Source organism: Lithobates pipiens, unplaced genomic scaffold, assembly GCF_037356315.1.
Source record: "Lithobates pipiens isolate NorthernLeopardFrog02 unplaced genomic scaffold, aLitPip1_a1.2 Scaffold_162, whole genome shotgun sequence".
Taxonomy (NCBI): domain Eukaryota; kingdom Metazoa; phylum Chordata; class Amphibia; order Anura; family Ranidae; genus Lithobates; species Lithobates pipiens.
Genome location: NW_027507750.1, coordinates 269,811 through 289,277, shown reverse-complemented (window position 1 = coordinate 289,277; position 19,467 = coordinate 269,811).

The window sequence follows — 19,467 nt, the reverse complement described above, 5'->3', positions numbered from 1 at the left end:
CAGGAAAAATATCCTTTGAAAGGTATCGCTACAGGTGGAGAGACTGCACCACCCCGGGAAGGTTGTGGGGTATCGGCGGGGTCCGTCTGCTCCCCGTTATCCTTCAATAAAGTGTATGACCCACTCAATGCAGACCTTATTTTTTTATTATTCACAGAGCTTTATTGTTCATTAAGGTAATTTAAAAGAATAGTTTTGCACAGAGCAGCCCCCGATCTTCCTCTTCTTTGGTCCCCCTGCCTGTGCTCCAGTCCAGGCTCCTCCCTCCTGCCTAGTGCCGCCCCCCCCGGAGCACGCAGCTTGCAATAGGGGTACCCAATCAGGTTCGCTCGCGAGCCGCAGCTCTGCATGTCGATTCACACACAGAGCCACGGCTTGGACCGGCCCCCTCTCTGTCATGATTGGATCACTGGCTGTGATTGACATTGGCTCCCACTGCTGTCTCAGCCAATGAGAAGTGAGAGTCCCCGGCGAGCCTATAGCACCACTTCAATGTATTAAACCCTCAGCATTTTTTTTAGAAAAACGAATTAAATACAATAAAAGAAAAATTCTACAGCAAGCTATTTGTTAGAATTCTTCCCCCAGCACTTGTATTTTACAAGTTTCAATGCTGCTGGCTCCTACTCTCTCAGTACTGCTTCCCTGAACTTCTGGTCTTCACAGGAGAGAGTTAACAGTGGACAGTCTGTTAACTTGGAGAAAGAAGGAAAGAGGCAAAAGGAAGGAGGAGTAGAGAAAGGGAAAGGGAATGAGGAAGGAAGAGAATGGGAATGGAGGGGGGGGGAGGAGGAAGGAGGAAGAGTAGGGGAAGAAGGGAAGAGGAGGGAGGAGCATGGGAAGCAGAAGGGAAAGGATGGAGGAGGAGCCAGGGGGAGAAGGAGGTAGGGGCCTGAGAAGAAAGAAGGAATGATGAGGGAGTAGCGTGGCAAGGGAGGGCGAGTGAGGATGGAGGAGCATGCAAATGGGGGGGGGGCAGAAGGAGAAGCAGGGGAAGGAGGGAGGAGCATGGTAAGGGGTGGGGAATGAGGACAGAGCAGGGGCGGATCCAGAGTCTGGTCTCGGGAGGGGCACTGCCAGAAAATACATTTTTTAGGGGAAATTTATTGGGGAAATGGCTGGTGTTGGCACGTCAATCATCCTGGCACCATGGTTGTTATGGTGTCAGGATGATTGAAGCGCATTATTTCTATTATTACATTGTAATATAAAATGAAATCATTCAACTCACCATAATGCAGAATCAGTGGGACCACTGAGTGTGACACCTGGCACGTCGCCTGCCACCAGATGCGGATTGTCACTCGCCTGCACAAGATGCAGATTGTCACTCGCCTGCCACCAGATGCAGATTGTCACTCGCCTGCACAAGATGCAGATTGTCACTCGCCTGCCACCAGATGCGGATTCTCACTCACCTGCCACCAGATGCGGATTGTCACTCGCCTGCCACCAGATGCGAATTGTCACTCGCCTGCCACCAGATGCGGATTGTCACTCGCCTGCCACAAGATGCAGATTGTCACTCGTCTGCCACCAGATGCGGATTCTCACTCGTCTGCCACCAGATGCAGATTCTCACTCGCCTGCCACCAGATGCGGATTCTCACTCGCCTGCCACCAGATGCGGATTGTCACTCGCCTGCCACCAGATGCCGATTGTCACTCGCCTGCCACAAGATGCAGATTCCCACTCGCCTGCCACCAGATGCGGATTCTCACTCGTCTGCCACTAGATGTGGATTGTCACTCGTCTGCCACCAGATGCGGATTGTCACTCGCCTGCCACCAGATGCGGATTGTCACTCACCTGACACCAGATGCGGATTGTCACTCGCCTGCTACCAGATGCAGATTCTCACTCTTCTGCCACCAGATGCGGATTCTCACTCACCTGCCACCAGATGCGGATTGTCACTCGCCGGCCACCAGATGCGGATTGTCATTCGCCTGCCACCAGATGCGTATTGTCACTCGCCTGACACCAGATGCAGATTGTCACTCGCCTGCCACCAGATGCAGATTGTCACTCGCCTGCCACCAGATGCGGATTCTCACTCGCCTGCCACCAGATGCGGATTCTCACTCGCCTGCCACCAGATGCGGATTGTCACTCGCCTGCCACCAGATGCGGATTGTCACTCGCCTGCCACAAGATGCTGATTGTCACTCGCCTGCCACCAGATGCGGATTGTCACTCGTCTGCCACCAGATGCGGATTGTCACTCGCCGGCCACCAGATGCAGATTGTCACTCGTCTGCCACCAGATGCAGATTGTCACTCGTCTGCCACCAGATGCGGATTGTCACTCGCCTGCCACCAGATGCGGATTGTCACTCGCCTGCCATCAGATGCGGATTCTCACTCGCTGGCCACCAGATGCAGATTGTCACTCGCCTGCCACCAGATGCGGATTGTCACTCGCCTGCCACCAGATGCGGATTCTCACTCTTCTGCCACCAGATGCGGATTCTCACTCGCCTGCCACCAGATGTGAATTGTCACTCTTCTGCCACCAGATGCGGATTCTCATTCGCCTGCCACCAGATGCAGATTGTCACTCGCCTGCCACCAGATGCAGATTCTCACTCGCCTGCCACCAGATGCGGATTGTCACTCGCCTGCCACCAGATGCGGATTGTCACTCGCCTGCCACAAGATGCTGATTGTCACTCGCCTGCCACCAGATGCGGATTCTCACTCGTCTGCCACCAGATGCGGATTGTCACTCGCCGGCCACCAGATGCAGATTGTCACTCGTCTGCCACCAGATGCAGATTGTCACTCGTCTGCCACCAGATGCGGATTGTCACTCGCCTGCCACCAGATGCGGATTGTCACTCGTCTGCCACCAGATGCGGATTGTCACTCTCCTGACACCAGATGCAGATTGTCACTCGCCTGCTACCAGATGCAGATTCTCACTTTTCTGGCACCAGATGCGGATTCTCACTCGCCTGCCACCAGATGCGGATTCTCACTCGCCTGCCACCAGATGCGGATTGTCACTCGCCTGCCACCAGATGCGGATTGTCACTCGCCTGCCACCAGATGCGGATTGTCACTCGCCTGCCACCAGATGCAGATTGTCACTCGCCTGACACCAGATGCGGATTCTCACTCACCTGCCACCAGATGCGGATTCTCACTCACCTGCCACCAGATGCGGATTGTCACTCGCCGGCCACCAGATGCGGATTGTCACTCGCCGGCCACCAGATGCGGATTGTCACTCGCCGGCCACCAGATGCGGATTGTCACTCGCCTGCCACCAGATGCGGATTGTCACTCGCCTGCCACCAGATGCAGATTGTCACTCGCCTGACACCAGATGCGGATTGTCACTCGCCTGCGACCAGATGCAGATTGTCACTCGCCTGCCACCAGATGCGGATTCTCACTCTTCTGCCACCAGATGCGGATTCTCACTCGCCTGCCACCAGATGTGGATTCTCACTCTTCTGCCACCAGATGCGGATTCTCACTCTTCTGCCACCAGATGCGGATTCTCACTCGCCTGCCACCAGATGTGGATTGTCACTCTTCTGCCACCAGATGCGGATTGTCACTCGCCTGCCACCAGATGCGGAATTCTCACTCGCCTGCCACCAGATGCGGATTCTCACTCTTCTGCCACCAGATGCGGATTGTGACTCGCCTGCCACCAGATGCGGATTCTCACTCTTCTGCCACCAGATGCGGATTGTCACTCTCCTGACACCAGATTCGGATTGTCACTCGTCTGCCACCAGATGTATGGGAAGAGGGTGAGGAAGGAGGAGGAGGAGCATGGGAAGGGGGTAAGGAAGGAGGAGGAGTAGGGGAAGGGAGGGGGGAAGAGTAGACAGAGGCATGGAAGTGCCTTGGCATCCTAGGGCTGTGTGTTTCTATTTATACACAAAGTGTAGGAGACACAACTCTAGTCCAAGGGTGGCTCTGTAAAACACTGCAAGTAAAAGGAGCTTTATTTTTTACTCTTTGCTATAATAAATATCCCCCAAAAATATATATAAAAAAGATTTCTTCCTCAGTTTAGGCCGATACGTATTCTTCTACATATTTTTGGTAAAAAAGTTGCAATAAGCGTTTATTGATTGGTTTGCGCAAAAGTTATTGCGTCGACAAAATAGGGGATAGATTTAAAGCATTTTTATTATATATTTTTTTTTATTAGTAATGGCGGCGATCTGCGATTTTTATCGTGACAGCGACATTACGGCGGACAGATTAGACACTGTTGACACATTTTTGGGACCAGTCATTTATACAGCGATCAGTGCTATAAAAATGCACTGATTACTGTGTAAATGTCACTGGCAGGGAAGTGGTTAAACACTAGGGGGCGATCAAGGGGGTTAAGTGTGTTCCCTGGGAGTGTTCTAACTGTAGGGGGGATGGGCTTACTTAAACATGACAGAGATCACTGGGAGCAGTAGATCCCTGTCTTGTTACTAGGCAGAACAGGGAAATGCCTTGTTTAGATCTCCCCATTCTGCCTCTCCGTGCCGCAATCGCGGGCATCGAGTTTATGGGACCTGTGGGCACGCTCACGCAGCGCGTGCTGGCGCCGCGCACACCCACTAGCCTGCGATTTAAAGGGGGCATACAGGCAGGGGCGTTGCTAGGTCTGCAAAAGATCTGGGGCTAGAGCCCATAGCAGCGTAGTAAAGAAAGTCATACACTTGGGTGGGCATACACATGTATATAATATATGTGTGTGTATTCCCAGAGAGCCCCCCCCCCTACATCATGGTTCCCAGAGAACCCTCCTTACATTAGGGTCTCCAGAGAGCCCCCCTTAAATCAGTGTCCTCAGAGAGCCTCCCCCTTAAATCAGGGTTCCCACAGAGCCTCCACCTTAAATCAGAGTCCCTAGAGAGCCTCCCCCTTAAATCAAGGTCCCCAGAGAGCCTCCGCTTTAAATCAGAGTCCCCAGAGAACCTCCCCCTTAAATCAGAGTCCCCAGAGAGCCTCCGCTTTAAATCAGAGTCCCCAGAGAACCTCCCCCTTAAATCAAGGTCCCCAGAGAGCCTCCGCCTTAAATCAGAGTCCCCAGAGAGCCTCCCCCTTAAACCAGGGTCCCCAGAGAGCCTCCACTTTAAATCAGAGTCCCCAGAGAGCCTCCCCCTTAAATCAGGGTCCCCAGAGAGCCTCCACTTTAAATCAGAGTCCCCAGAGAGCCTCCCCCTTAAATCAGGGTCCCCAGAGAGCCTCCACTTTAAATCAGAGTCCCCAGAGAGCCTCCCCCTTAAATCAGGGTCCCCAGAGAGCCTCCACTTTAAATCAGAGTCTCCAGAGAGCCTCCCCCTTAAATCGGGGTCCCCAGAGAGCCTCCCCCTTAAATCAGGGTCCCCAGAGAGCCTCCCCCTTAAATCAGGGTCCCCAGAGAGCCTCCACTTTAAATCAGAGTCTCCAGAGAGCCTCCCCCTTAAATCGGGGTCCCCAGAGAGCCTCTCCCCTGCACCAGGGTCTCCAGAGAGCCTCCACCGTACATCAGGGTCCCCAGAGAACCTCCTCTCCCCTTGGGGACCCCTGCAGAGACTCGGGACTATGGGCCCTATATTCAGGGCTATAGCCCCCAAAGCCACTCCCTAGCGACACCACTGCGTACAGGTATGCCCATTTGCCCAGCCGTGCCATTGTGCTGACGGATATCGCCATGTGCTGGTCGGCAAGTGGTTAAATACATTAAAACAAAATTGGAATTTGGAGTTCCTGCCGGCGTATCGCTATCTTCCCGCATTTATTTGCTGCATCTTGAGGAATTAGGGTTGTGCTTGGCTGGAATAAGTTCAATTTGCAGATTTTATTGGTGTCTTTTTTGCCCAGCAGACTAAAATCTACTCGTAAAAAAAAGCTCCAAATTTATTCCTGGTGTTCCGACATCTTCATATCTTTATAGGGGAAGAGTGAGAAATGAGCTCTGCGTACCGTCCGTGTGCTGCAGACAACGGCATTGCAATCTTTTCGAGGTCTGCAGGCTGGGCTGGAATCATGGGGCCCCCGTAGAGCTTTCCTTCCAGGGCCCCCAAGGGGAGTGGCTTTTCATCTTTGAGTCTTCTCACCTGTCAGATTAGGACCTGTGGCAGCCCCAGACACATGAACCACAGCCCCATCCATTCATATGGACACAGCCCCTCATCTTTTTCTCTTAGAATTTTATATTTTTATTGTTTGCCTTTTATTTTACAGCTGGTGGGGGGTGGGGGGGGGGGGTAGTAGTGAAAAATATGGGGTATAAACAGACCCGTGATGTCTCATTTTTGTAGAAAGAATTGAGGATATAGATCCCCAATCCTTTCTCTGCAGCCTCAGCTGCATCATAGATGAATGAACAGGAAGCTCTCTGTACAGAGGCTCCCTGTTCATACACATACTGAAGCTTACTAAACACAGCTTACTGTGACTCAGTTATGAATGAACACGGGAGTGTTCAGGAAAGAAAGGGGCCAGTAATTACATGTTCACTGCTCCACCCCCACCAACCCCTGCGCCCTGCTCCCCCGCTCTCCATCCTGGCATTGTGCCCAACAGCAGCTGGCAGTCATTGGGTAGCAGGAGAAACCAGCAGCGCTGTGGGGGGAAGGTACACAGGGGATTGGGGCTACAGGAGGGGGAGGGGGATCATATTGTGAGGGGGGGGGGGCGATCAGAGTGGGAGGGGGATGAAATCATTAGTTCCTATCAGTGCAACATATTTATGGCCATCAGTGCTGTCTCATCAGTGCCACCTTATCAGTTCCCATCAGTGCCACCTTATCAGTGGCCATCAGTACTATTTCATCAGTGCATCCTCATTAATGCAGCCTCATCAGTGTCCATCAGTGCCACCTTATCAGTGCAGCCTCATCAGTACCATCTCATCAGTTCCTATCAGTGTACCTTATCAGTGTCCATCAGTGCCACCTTATCAGTGCCCATCAGTGCTATTTCATCAGTGCTAGACAAAATGGACGGTAACACCCCAATGCAGGGTCAGAGGGTGCTGATCACCCCTGGTATATTACAAAAAAAGAAAAAGTGTCCCCAAGGTGGGGCTTTTTACCAGCATATATTACCTGTGGGAGCTAATAAATGTAAATGTAAAGAAATACTGACATGTAGCAAAAAGGCTAGTAATATAAATATTTTATTGATAAAAAAGAGGATTAAATAGGTAACACAGTGGTCGGGGACTGAGCTCCACTATGTAAGTAAAAATGTATAGTATTACATGTATAAGCAAAGATACACATATACATACGATTATAATGCTTGGAACATAATATCAATACAAAAAAAGATATATGTATATAGATAATATAAACCCTTTACGCGTTTCGACCCTCTCGGGGGTCTTCTTCAGAAGGTTATTATCTATTATAAAAAGGGGGAGAGACAAGCATAAGTATATATCCATACATGATACACTGTGTTGTGCTGAAAATAGTCTGCTGTAGGCAGAATATACATCAAACATTGTGAGATTACACAGTTAGCGATCAAGTAATGTATATTGCGACAATAAATACCTATATTAATCACAAGGGGAATCCTCTTTAAAAGGCCGGACTAGACTCCGTCACTTCTCCCATAGCCTTCATGGATGTGCCGACCTTGTATAGATGGAAATAGTAGCTAACTCTACCACAAAGGGAGAGCAAGGAAAATGGGTCCAAGGGGTAAATAGCTTACAAGGGATCACATCCCTATTACTACCTCCAACATACAATGGTGGAGGGAGGTATGGGTATGGACAAACATGATTAGGAGAGGGGGCAACCTACAGAGAAAGAAAAAGTATGAGATGTATATATATATATATATAGAGGGCCCTAAAAAAACTATCACCTCTGTATAGAGAGATAGGAAATACCCACATGCAGTGTCAGGGGTATACATATGTCAGGGGTATACATATGTCAGGGGTATACATATGTAGCAGTGAATCCTGCTATTTCAATGTAGGATGCTGCACTAAGTTAAAGTATAAACACGTGCATGCACAGAAAGAAAACTAACACCAACAAGGAACACCATATACAAAAAAAGAAAAAAAAGAAAAGGGTAAAGTGAACAAAAACGCAAGTGCAAAATAAACATAACACAAACGTGACTGGAGTGAAGAAGTGAAAGAAAAGTGGGAGATAAAAGTGCAATGGTGTTGCAAAGTCCAATATACCCCAGCGTGACAACAGTGATACTGGGATTAGACAATATATATGTACCTGTAACCAATTTCCAATAGGTCCACGTTAAATAGCAGAACCCAAAGGAAGGCACTATGGTAATTAGTGGTAAGGTGATTAAAGGTGGTAACCTTTACAATAAAGCCCCTCACATTAATATGTTTTCATGAGGCGAAAAAGGTCTTATGTCTGCAAATGAACAAGAGGTAATATTATACTCCTGCTAGCAGAACTATATATAGTGCAATAAAAAGGATGTAGAAAAGCATTGAGTAAAAAGACCCATCAATCATGGTCTCCACCTGTTATACCATAGCCCTTATTGGTCGCCTTAACGGTCGACGCTACCGTGTACCATATTGGGAAGGTCACTTCCGGAACGCCGAGGGGACCACATCCGGTCGACCGTTAAGGTGACCAATAAGGGCTATGGTATAACAGGTGGAGACCATGATTGATGAATTAACTCAACTTGGGCTATTTATACCCCATCCCTTCACACTGGTAAACTATTCCTCCAACTACAGGATAGCACTTGCATCGTTTCCACACATTGGGGTAAGTTCTTGGGTCTTTTTACTCAATGCTTTTCTACATCCTTTTTATTGCACTATATATAGTTCTGCTAGCAGGAGTATAATATTACCTCTTGTTCATTTGCAGACATAAGACCTTTTTCGCCTCATGAAAACATATTAATGTGAGGGGCTTTATTGTAAAGGTTACCACCTTTAATCACCTTACCACTAATTACCATAGTGCCTTCCTTTGGGTTCTGCTATTTAACGTGGACCTATTGGAAATTGGTTACAGGTACATATATATTGTCTAATCCCAGTATCACTGTTGTCACGCTGGGGTATATTGGACTTTGCAACACCATTGCACTTTTATCTCCCACTTTTCTTTAACTTCTTCACTCCAGTCACGTTTGTGTTATGTTTATTTTGCACTTGCGTTTTTGTTCACTTTACCCTTTTCTTTTTTTTATTTTTTTGTATATGGTGTTCCTTGTTGGTGTTAGTTTTCTTTCTGTGCATGCACGTGTTTATACTTTAACTTAGTGCAGCATCCTACATTGAAATAGCAGGATTCACTGCTACATATGTATACCCCTGACATATGTATACCCCTGACATATGTATACCCCTGACACTGCATGTGGGTATTTCCTATCTCTCTATACAGAGGTGATAGTTTTTTTTAGGGCCCTCTATATATATATATATATATATACATCTCATACTTTTTCTTTCTCTGTAGGTTGCCCCCTCTCCTAATCCTGTTTGTCCATACCCATACCTCCCTCCACCATTGTATGTTGGAGGTAGTAATAGGGATGTGATCCCTTAAGTAGAAAAGATGTAGCTGGATAGCCGCACTCCAAATTATTCAACTTTATTTCAAAAATGTAATTAAAATCATAGCATCTAGGCTGGCAAACAGACTAACTGCACAGCCGCTGACATGTTTCACACCGAACACGGTGCTTAGTCTTAGCCCCATCAGCTATGACTAAGCTATGACTAAGCACCGTGTTCGGTGTGAAACATGTCAGCGGCTGTGCAGTTAGTCTGTTTGCCAGCCTAGATGCTATGATTTTAATTACATTTTTGAAATAAAGTTGAATAATTTGGAGTGCGGCTATCCAGCTACATCTTTTCTACTTCAGTTCCTGTTGCAAACAGAGCCAGCACCCTGTGGGATTGTGGAGACAGCTGTTTTGGGAGAGGTCATTACCTTAGAGCGGTAATTCTTTGTAGGGATGTGATCCCTTGTAAGCTATTTACCCCTTGGACCCATTTTCCTTGCTCTCCCTTTGTGGTAGAGTTAGCTACTATTTCCATCTATACAAGGTCGGCACATCCATGAAGGCTATGGGAGAAGTGACGGAGTCTAGTCCGGCCTTTTAAAGAGGATTCCCCTTGTGATTAATATAGGTATTTATTGTCGCAATATACATTACTTGATCGCTAACTGTGTAATCTCACAATGTTTGATGTATATTCTGCCTACAGCAGACTATTTTCAGCACAAGACAGTGTATTATGTATGGATATATACTTATGCTTGTCTCTCCCCCTTTTTATAATAGATAATAACCTTCTGAAGAAGACCCCCGAGAGGGTCGAAACGCGTAAAGGGTTTATATTATCTATATACATATATCTTTTATTGTATTGATATTATGTTCCAAGCATTATAATCGTATGTATATGTGTATCTTTGCTTATACATGTAATACTATACATTTTTACTTACATAGTGGAGCTCAGTCCCCGACCACTGTGTTACCTATTTAATCCTCTTTTTTATCAATAAAATATTTATATTACTAGCCTTTTTGCTACATGTCAGTATTTCTTTACATTTACATTTATTAGCTCCCACAGGTAATATATGCTGGTAAAAAGCCCCACCTTGGGGACACTTTTTATTTTTATTTTTTTATTTCATCAGTGCATCCTCATTAATGCAGCCTCATCATCAATGTCCATCAGGGCCACTTTATCAGTTCAGCCTCATCAGTACCATCTCATCAGTTCCTATTAGTGCACCTTATCAGTGTCCATCAGTGCCATTTCATCAGTGAAGCCTCATTATTGCAGCCTCATCAGTGCCCATCAGTGCCGTCTAATCAGTGCCTATCAGTGTCACCCCATCATCCCACATCAGTAAAGGAAATAAAATACTTATTTGCAAAATTGTAGAAACTAAGAAAAACGTTTTTTTGCCCCAAATCTTTGTCCTTTTTTTATTTGCTGAGCAAAAAATACCCCCCCCCCCCCCCAGTGGTGATTAAATACCACTGAAGGAAAGTTCTATTTGTGGGTACAAAATGATAACAATATCCTATGTGTACAGTGTTACATGACCGCGTAATTGTTATTCAAAGTGTGAGAGCGCTGAAAGGTGAGAATTTGGCCTGGGCAGGAAGGGGGTGAAAGTGCGGCCGGCATTGAAGGGGTTAAGGAGGTGGTTACTAAGTGGAGGCTGGTGACATCATCATGATGACATCATAATAGACCTGGGCCATGAAAGCTCACCTAATTCTCTGTGATTGAGGACAATGCGGACTTGTAGGATCCCCTCCTCCGAACGCACTGGCCGGAATGTCCTCATGTGTTCCTCATCATTGAATGTGAAGGTGCCGGAGATGGATGGCTCCCCGGAGATGGCATTTCATGAAGCATGCCTCTTATCTCCTAACACATTAGAAAGTCAAAGAAATATGTTTTGTCCCATTTCTTTTTAAAATGCAAAGTTGGGCTGTCATCCAGGCGCGGGGCGGGGGAGGGGATGGGGAGACGTGATTTATTAGGGGGAACGTGTATAGGGAGATGATATTTAACGTTACATCATGTCGGCGGGGCTGCTTGGCATGCCACGCTGGGGAGTATTTATTTTCCATGAAATAAGCTTCTCCACCAACCAGCACTGGTAACGCCATCCATTACATCCCTAATATCTGTGCTTAAAGCCTTGTAATTGGATTCAATCTGATATCTACATTGGAGGGGGGAGGTCACGGCGGAGGCATGGAGGAACGGGGGACGTGTCTGATGAGCCTGCAATCCCAGAATATCATCCAGACGCCTGTCTCAGGATCACACCGCCATTAAAGCGCCCTTAGACTTAGAACACTCCAATCTACTAATGAGGGATGTTTAGTAAATTCCAACATGTATATAACACGCTACAACCACCGACCACTGAGGATTCATACAGCCACCGGCCACTGAGGATCTATACAGCCATTGGCCACTGAGGATCTATACAGCCACCGACCACTGAGGATTCATACAGCCACCGGCCACTGATGATCTATACAGCCGTTAGCCACTGAGGATCTATACAACCACTGGCCACTGAGGATCTATACAGCCACCGGCCACTGAAGATCTATACAACCACCGGCCACTGAGGATCTATACAGCCACCGGCCACTGAGGATCCATACAACCACCGACCACTGAGGATCTATACAACCACTGGCCACTGAGGATCTATACAACCACCGACCACTGAGGATCTATACAACCACCGACCACTGAGGATCTATACAACCACTGGCCACTGAGGATCTATACAACCACCGACCACTGAGGATCTATACAACCACCGACCACTGAGGATCTATACAACCACCAGCCACTGAGGATCTATACAACTACTGGCCACTGAGGATCTATACAGCCACCGGCCACTGAAGATCTATACAACCACTGGCCACTGAGGATCTATACAACCACCGGCCACTGAGGATCTATACAACCACTGGCCACTGAGGATCTATACAACCACCGGCCACTGAGGATCTATACAACCACCAGCCACTGTGGATCTATACAACCACCGGCCACTGAGGATCCATACAGCCAGTGGCCACTGAGGATCTATACAACCACCGGCCACTGAGGATCTATACAACCACTGGCCACTGAGGATCTATACAACCACCGGCCACTGAGGATCTATACAACCACTGGCCACTGAGGATCTATAACACCACTGGCCACTGAGGATATATACAACCACCGGCCACTGAGGATCTATGCAACCACCGGCCACTGAGGATCTATACAACCACTGGCCACTGAGGCTCTATACAACCACTGGCCACTGAGGATCTATACAACCACTGGCCACTGAGGATCTATACAACCACTGGCCACTGAGGATCTATACAACCACCGGCCACTGAGGATCTATACAACCACTGGCCACTGAGGATCTATAACACCACTGGCCACTGAGGATCTATGCAACCACCGGCCACTGAGGATCCATACAGCCACTGGCCACTGAGGCTCTATACAACCACTGGCCACTGAGGATCTATACAACCACCGACCACTGAGGATCTATACAACCACTGGCCACTGAGGATCTATACAACCACCGGTCACTGAGGATCTATACAACCACCGGCCACTGAGGATCTATACAGTCACCGGCCACTGAGGATCCATACAGCCACTGGCCACTGAGGATCTATACAACCACTGGCCACTGAGGATCTATACAACCACCAGTCACTGAGGATCCATACAGCCACCGGTCACTAAGGATCTATACAACCACCGACCACTGAGGATCTATACAACCACCGACCACTGAGGATCTATACAACCACTGGCCACTGAGGATCTATACAACCCCCGGTCACTGAGGATCTATACAACCATTGACCACTGAGGATCTATACAACCACCGGCCCCTGAGGATCTATACAGCCACCGGCCACTGAGGACCTATACAACCACCGGCCACTGAAGATCTATACAACCGCTGAGGATCTATTCAACCACTGGCTACTGAGGATCTATACAACCACCGGCCACTGAGGATCTATACAGCCACCATCCACTGAGGATCTAGACAACCACCAGCCACTGAGGATCAATACAACCACTGGCCACTGAGGATCCATACAACCACCGGCCACTGAGGATCCATACAACCACCGGTCACTGAGGATCTATACAACCACTGGCCACTGAGGATCTATACAACCACCAGCCACTGAGGATCTATACAACTACCGGCCACTGAGGATCTATACAACCACCAGCCACTGAGGATCTATACAACCACCGACCACTGAGGATCTATACAACCACCGGCCACTGAGGATCTATACAGCCACCGGCCACTGAGGATCCATACAGCCAGTGGCCACTGAGGATCTATACAACCACTGGCCACTGAGGATCTATACAACCACCGGCCACTGAGGATCTATACAACCACCCGCCACTGAGGATCTATACAACCAATGGCCACTGAGGATCTATACAACCACCGACCACTGAGGATCTATACAGCCACCGGCCACTGAGGATCTATACAACCACCGGCCACTGAGGATCTATACAGCCACCGGCCACTGAGGATCCATACAGCCACCGGCCACTGAGGATCTATACAACCACCGACCACTGAGGATCTATACAACCACCGGCCACTGAGGATCTATACAACCACCGGCCACTGAGGATCTATACAGCCACCGGCCACTGAGGATCCATACAGCCACCGGCCACTGAGGATCTATACAACCACCGACCACTGAGGATCTATACAACCACCAGCCACTGAGGATCTATACAACTACCGGCCACTGAGGATCTATACAACCACCAGCCACTGAGGATCTATACAACCACCGACCACTGAGGATCTATATAACCACCGACCACTGAGGATCTATACAACCACCGGCCACTGAGGATCTATACAGCCACCGGCCACTGAGGATCCATACAGCCAGTGGCCACTGAGGATCTATACAACCACTGGCCACTGAGGATCTATACAACCACCGGCCACTGAGGATCTATACAACCACCCGCCACTGAGGATCTATACAACCAATGGCCACTGAGGATCTATACAACCACTGGCCACTGAGGATCTGTACAACCACCGGCCACTGAGGATCTATGCAAGCACCGGCCACTGAGGATCTATACAACCACTGGCCACTGAGGCTCTATACAACCACTGGCCACTGAGGATCTATACAACCACCGACCACTGAGGATCTATGCAACCACTGGCCACTGAGGATCTATACAGCCACCAGCCACTGAGGATCTATACAACCACTGGCCACTGAGGATTTACAGTGCCTTGAAAAAGTATTCATACCCCTTGAAATGTTCCACATCTTGTTATGTTACAACCCAAAACGTAAATGTATTTTATTGGGATTTTATGTGATAGACCAACACAAAGTGGCACATAATTGTGAAGTGGATGGAAAATGATAAATTATAGAAATAAATATGTGAAAAGTGTGGGGGGGGCATTTGTATGGCGCCCCCCGGAGTCAATACTTTGTAGAACCCCCTTTCTCTACAAGTCTTTTTGGGGGTGTCTCTACCAGCTTTGCACATCTAGAGAGGACATTTCTGCCCATTCTTCTTTGTAAAATATCTCAAGCTCTGTCAGATTGGATGGAGAGCGTCTGTGATCAGCAATTCTCAAGTCTTACCACAGATTCTCAATGGGATTTAGGTCTGGACTGTGACTGGGCCATTCTTAGCCCTTGTACACACGATCGGAGATTCCGACGGAATGTGTCTGATCGGAGCGTTTTGTCGGATATTCCGACTGTGTGTGGTCTGCATCGGACTGTTTCCGTCGGAATATCCGTCGGACCAAATTTTCCAACTTGCCAGAAATATTTTCTGACAAAGTGCTCCGATCGGACATACTCCGATCATGTGTAAAGAATTCCGATCGGACAAAGTGCCGCGCATGCTCAGATCAAATTCCTACATCAAAGCTATTGGCTACTAGCCTGAACGTAGTCCCATCGTAACGAAATTACGTCATCACGTTCTGAAAGATTGGATTTTCCGACAACTTTGTCCGACCGTGTGTATGCAACAGTTTCGGACAAGATCCGTTGGACATAATCCGACGGATTTGGTTGTCGGAATCTCCGACCCGTGTGTACAGGGGCTAACACATGAATATGCTTTGATGTAAACCATTCCATTGTAGCTCTGGCTGGATGTTTCTGGTCGTTGTTCTGCTGGAAGGTGAACCTCCGCCCCGGTCTCAAGTCTTTTGCTGACTCTAAGCCCCCGTACACACGGTCGGACATTCTGACGGAAAATGTCCGATCGGACCGTGTTGTCGGATAATCCGACCATGTGTGGGCTCCATCGGACTGTTGCGTATCTGTCCGACAACGTTTTACAGCTGGCTATAAAATTTTCCGACAACATGATCCGATTTGACTTTGCCCTTGTACACACGTTCGGAGATTCTGATCTTTCAGAACGTGATGACGTAATTTCATTACGACGGGACTACATTCAGGCTAGTAGCCCATAGCTTTGGTGTAGGAATTAGATCTGAGCATGCGTGGCACTTTGTCTGATCGGAATTCTCTACACATGATCGGAGTATGTCCGATCGGAGCATTTTGTCGGAAAATATTTCCGGCAAGTTGGAAAATTTGGTCCGACTGATATTTCAACGGAAACAGTCCGTTGTAGACCACACACAGTCGGAATATCCGACAAAATGCTCCGATCGGACACATTCCGTCGGAATCTCCGATCGTGTGTACAAGGGCTTTGTCTGATCATGTGTAGAGAACTCCGATCGGACAAAGTGCCACGCATGCTCAGATCAAATTACGAGACCAAAGCTATTGGCTACTAGCCTGGATGTAGTCCCGTCGTAACAAAATAACGTCATCACGTTATGTAGAATCAGATTTTCCGACAACTTTGTCCGACCGTGTGTATGCAACACCAGTTTCGGACAAAATCCTTCGGACAAAATCCGACAGATTTTGTTGTCGAAAATGTCCGATCGTGTGTACAAGGGCTAATAGGTTTTCTTCTAAGATTGTCCTGTATTTGTCTCCATCCATCTTCCCATCAACTCTGACCAGCTTCCCTGTCCCTGCTGAAGAAAACCATCCCCACCACATGATGCTGCCACCACCATGTCTCACAGTGGGGATGGTGTGTTCAGGGGGATGGGCGGTGTTAGTTTTCCCCACACATAGCGTTTTTCTTTTAGGCCATAAAGTTGAATTTTGGTCTCATCTGACCAGATCACCTTCTTCCACATGTTTGCTGCCCCCTCCCCCACATGGCTTCTCACAAACTACAAACAGGACTTCTTATGACTTTCTTTCTCCAATGTCTTTCTTCTTGTCACTCTTCCATAAAGGGCAGATTTGTGGAGAGACGACTAATAGTTGTCCTGTGGACAGATTCTCCCCCCTGAGCTGTGGATCTCTGCAGCTCCTCCAGAGTTACCATGGACCTCTTGGCTCTTCTCTGATGAATGCTCTCCTTGCCCGGCCCGGTCAGTTTAGGTGGACGGCCATGTCTTGGTAGGTTTGCAGTTGTGCCATACTCTTTCCATTCTCCGATGATGGATTGAACAGAACTCCGTGAGATGGTCAAAGCTTGGGAGATTTTATTATAACCCAACCCTGCTTTATACTTCTCCACAACTTCATCCCTGACCTGTCTGGTGTGTTCCTCGGCCTTCATGATGCTGTTTGTTCACTAAGGTTCTCTAACAAACCTCTGAGGGCTTCACAGAACGGCTGTATTTATACTGAGATTAAATGACACACAGGTGGACTCTATTTACTAATTAAGTGACTTCTGAAGGCAATTGGTTCCCCTAGATTTTAGTTAGGGGTATCAGAGTAAAGGGGGCTGAACAGAAATGCCCCTCCCACCACACCTTTCACATATTTATTTGTATCATTTATCATTTTCCTTTCACTTCACAATTATGTGACACTTTGTGTTGGTCCATCACATAAAATCCCAATAAAATACATTTACGTTTTTGGTTGTAACATGAGAAAATGTGGGTAATGTCAATGGGGTATGAATACTTTTTCACGGACCTGTATACATGGCCGAGCTCTAGAACCTGATCTCCTTCAAGTGTCGGTGCAAAAACTGGACATGAGAAGTCACCTGCATGACACAAACAGAAGATTCCCCTCTCCGAATTATAAGAAAAGTTTTTGGTGCCGGATAATAAAGATCCTTAAAGCAGAACTTTTTTCACTCAATGAACCCCCCGGCTGGGGCCCTTCCCACTGATCCCAGGGCCCTTTACTCCCATCGTTGAACTCTTTATTGTGGTCCCACAGTGGGCCACCTTCCTGCCATCTTGGAGTCACCCCCATGGCAAGTGCGACCTTTGTGCCCTGGTAGTTCTGGCATCAGTCTAAGCACACCCCTGATGTCTAACTTTTGAGAGAAAGAAAGGGACTGAGGACACAGATTCATCTCAGCTGCACAGAATGAATGAACAGGAATAACTCTGTACAGAGGCTTCCCATTCATTCATAAACTGAAGCATAGGAAACACAGTTTACTATGCCTCAGCTATGAATGAATAAAAACAAAAAAACAAGAGTCAGTGATCGGTACTGATAATTACGGTTCATTAAGACAAGGAAGGGGCCAGTGGAGGACACATTTACCCCTTCGAGGGGCCAGTGAAGGACACATTTACCCCATTTGAGGGGCCAGTGAAGGACACATTTACCCCTTCATGGGGGGCCAGTGAAGGACATATTTACCCCTTCAAGGGGCCAGTGAAGGGCACATTTACCTCTTCGAGGGGCCAGTGAAGGACATATTTACCCCTTCGAGGGGCCAGTGAAGGACATATTTACCCCTTCGAGGGACCAGTGAAGGGCACATTTACGTCTTCGAGGGGCCAGTGAAGGACATATTTACCCCTTCGAGGGGCCAGTGAAGGGCACATTTACGTCTTCGAGGGGCCAGTGAAGGGCACATTTACCCCTTCGAGGGGCCAGTGAAGGGCACATTTACGTCTTCAAGGGGCCAGTGAAGGACACATTTACCCCTTCGAGGGGCAAGTGAAGGACACATTTACCCCTTTGAGAGGCCAGTGAAGGACACATTTACCCCTTTGCTCTCTCTCCGTCCTGACAGATCCCCAGAAGCGGCCAGGGGGAGGTGGGTGGGATAAACCCAACATCCCTGTGGGGTTGGGGGATGGGCGGGGGCTAGGGAAGCACACAGAAGCCCGGGGCAGCAGGACAGCGATCGGGAGGCATTGGAAATGGCAGAATGAGGAACCGATGCCCTCCATTCCGCTCCTGCGGCCACTAAATGTCTGCGAGAGGGAGAGGAGGAGAAGTGGGCATTCAACGGCTACATGGAGGGATCGGTTCCTCTACATGCCACCACCCCCCTCCCCACCGCCCTCCTATTCAGGTGTACAGGGGGGCGCAGGGGCCCCCTGGAGCATGGGGTCAGGTTGCAAAGGCGACCCCCTGTAGGTACGCCCCTGAAAATACTATACAAATAATAATGTGCGAGTTAAGTCTATAAAAAGGAATGTCCCAAAACAATGTCTCCACAGAGAACCAATAGAAAAAAAGATAGAAGATCCACCGCCGTCCAGTGTAAGTTCACTCTTCTACAGTCACCACCTCCTTGTGAAGTCAAAACTCACCCGAGAAAAAGGCTTCCGGAACAACAGCACAAGGACTTGTGACACGTCAGATCCCCCCGGATCACGTACAATAATCCCCAATGTCCACGTTCAGTGGCACCTCAAGATGGACTCCCTAGGGGCCACAAATAATCTCCAATAGTGCAGTATTTTATTAAAATAGTATAAAAAAGCATCAAGAATAGAAGTTTCGAAACACCAAACACAAACAAGTCCCAATAATGGGCACTGCTGACCCCGGGATCGCGCAGCAGCAGAAAACTCCACCCCGACGCATTTTGTCATGAGTTCTGAGTAATCCTCAAG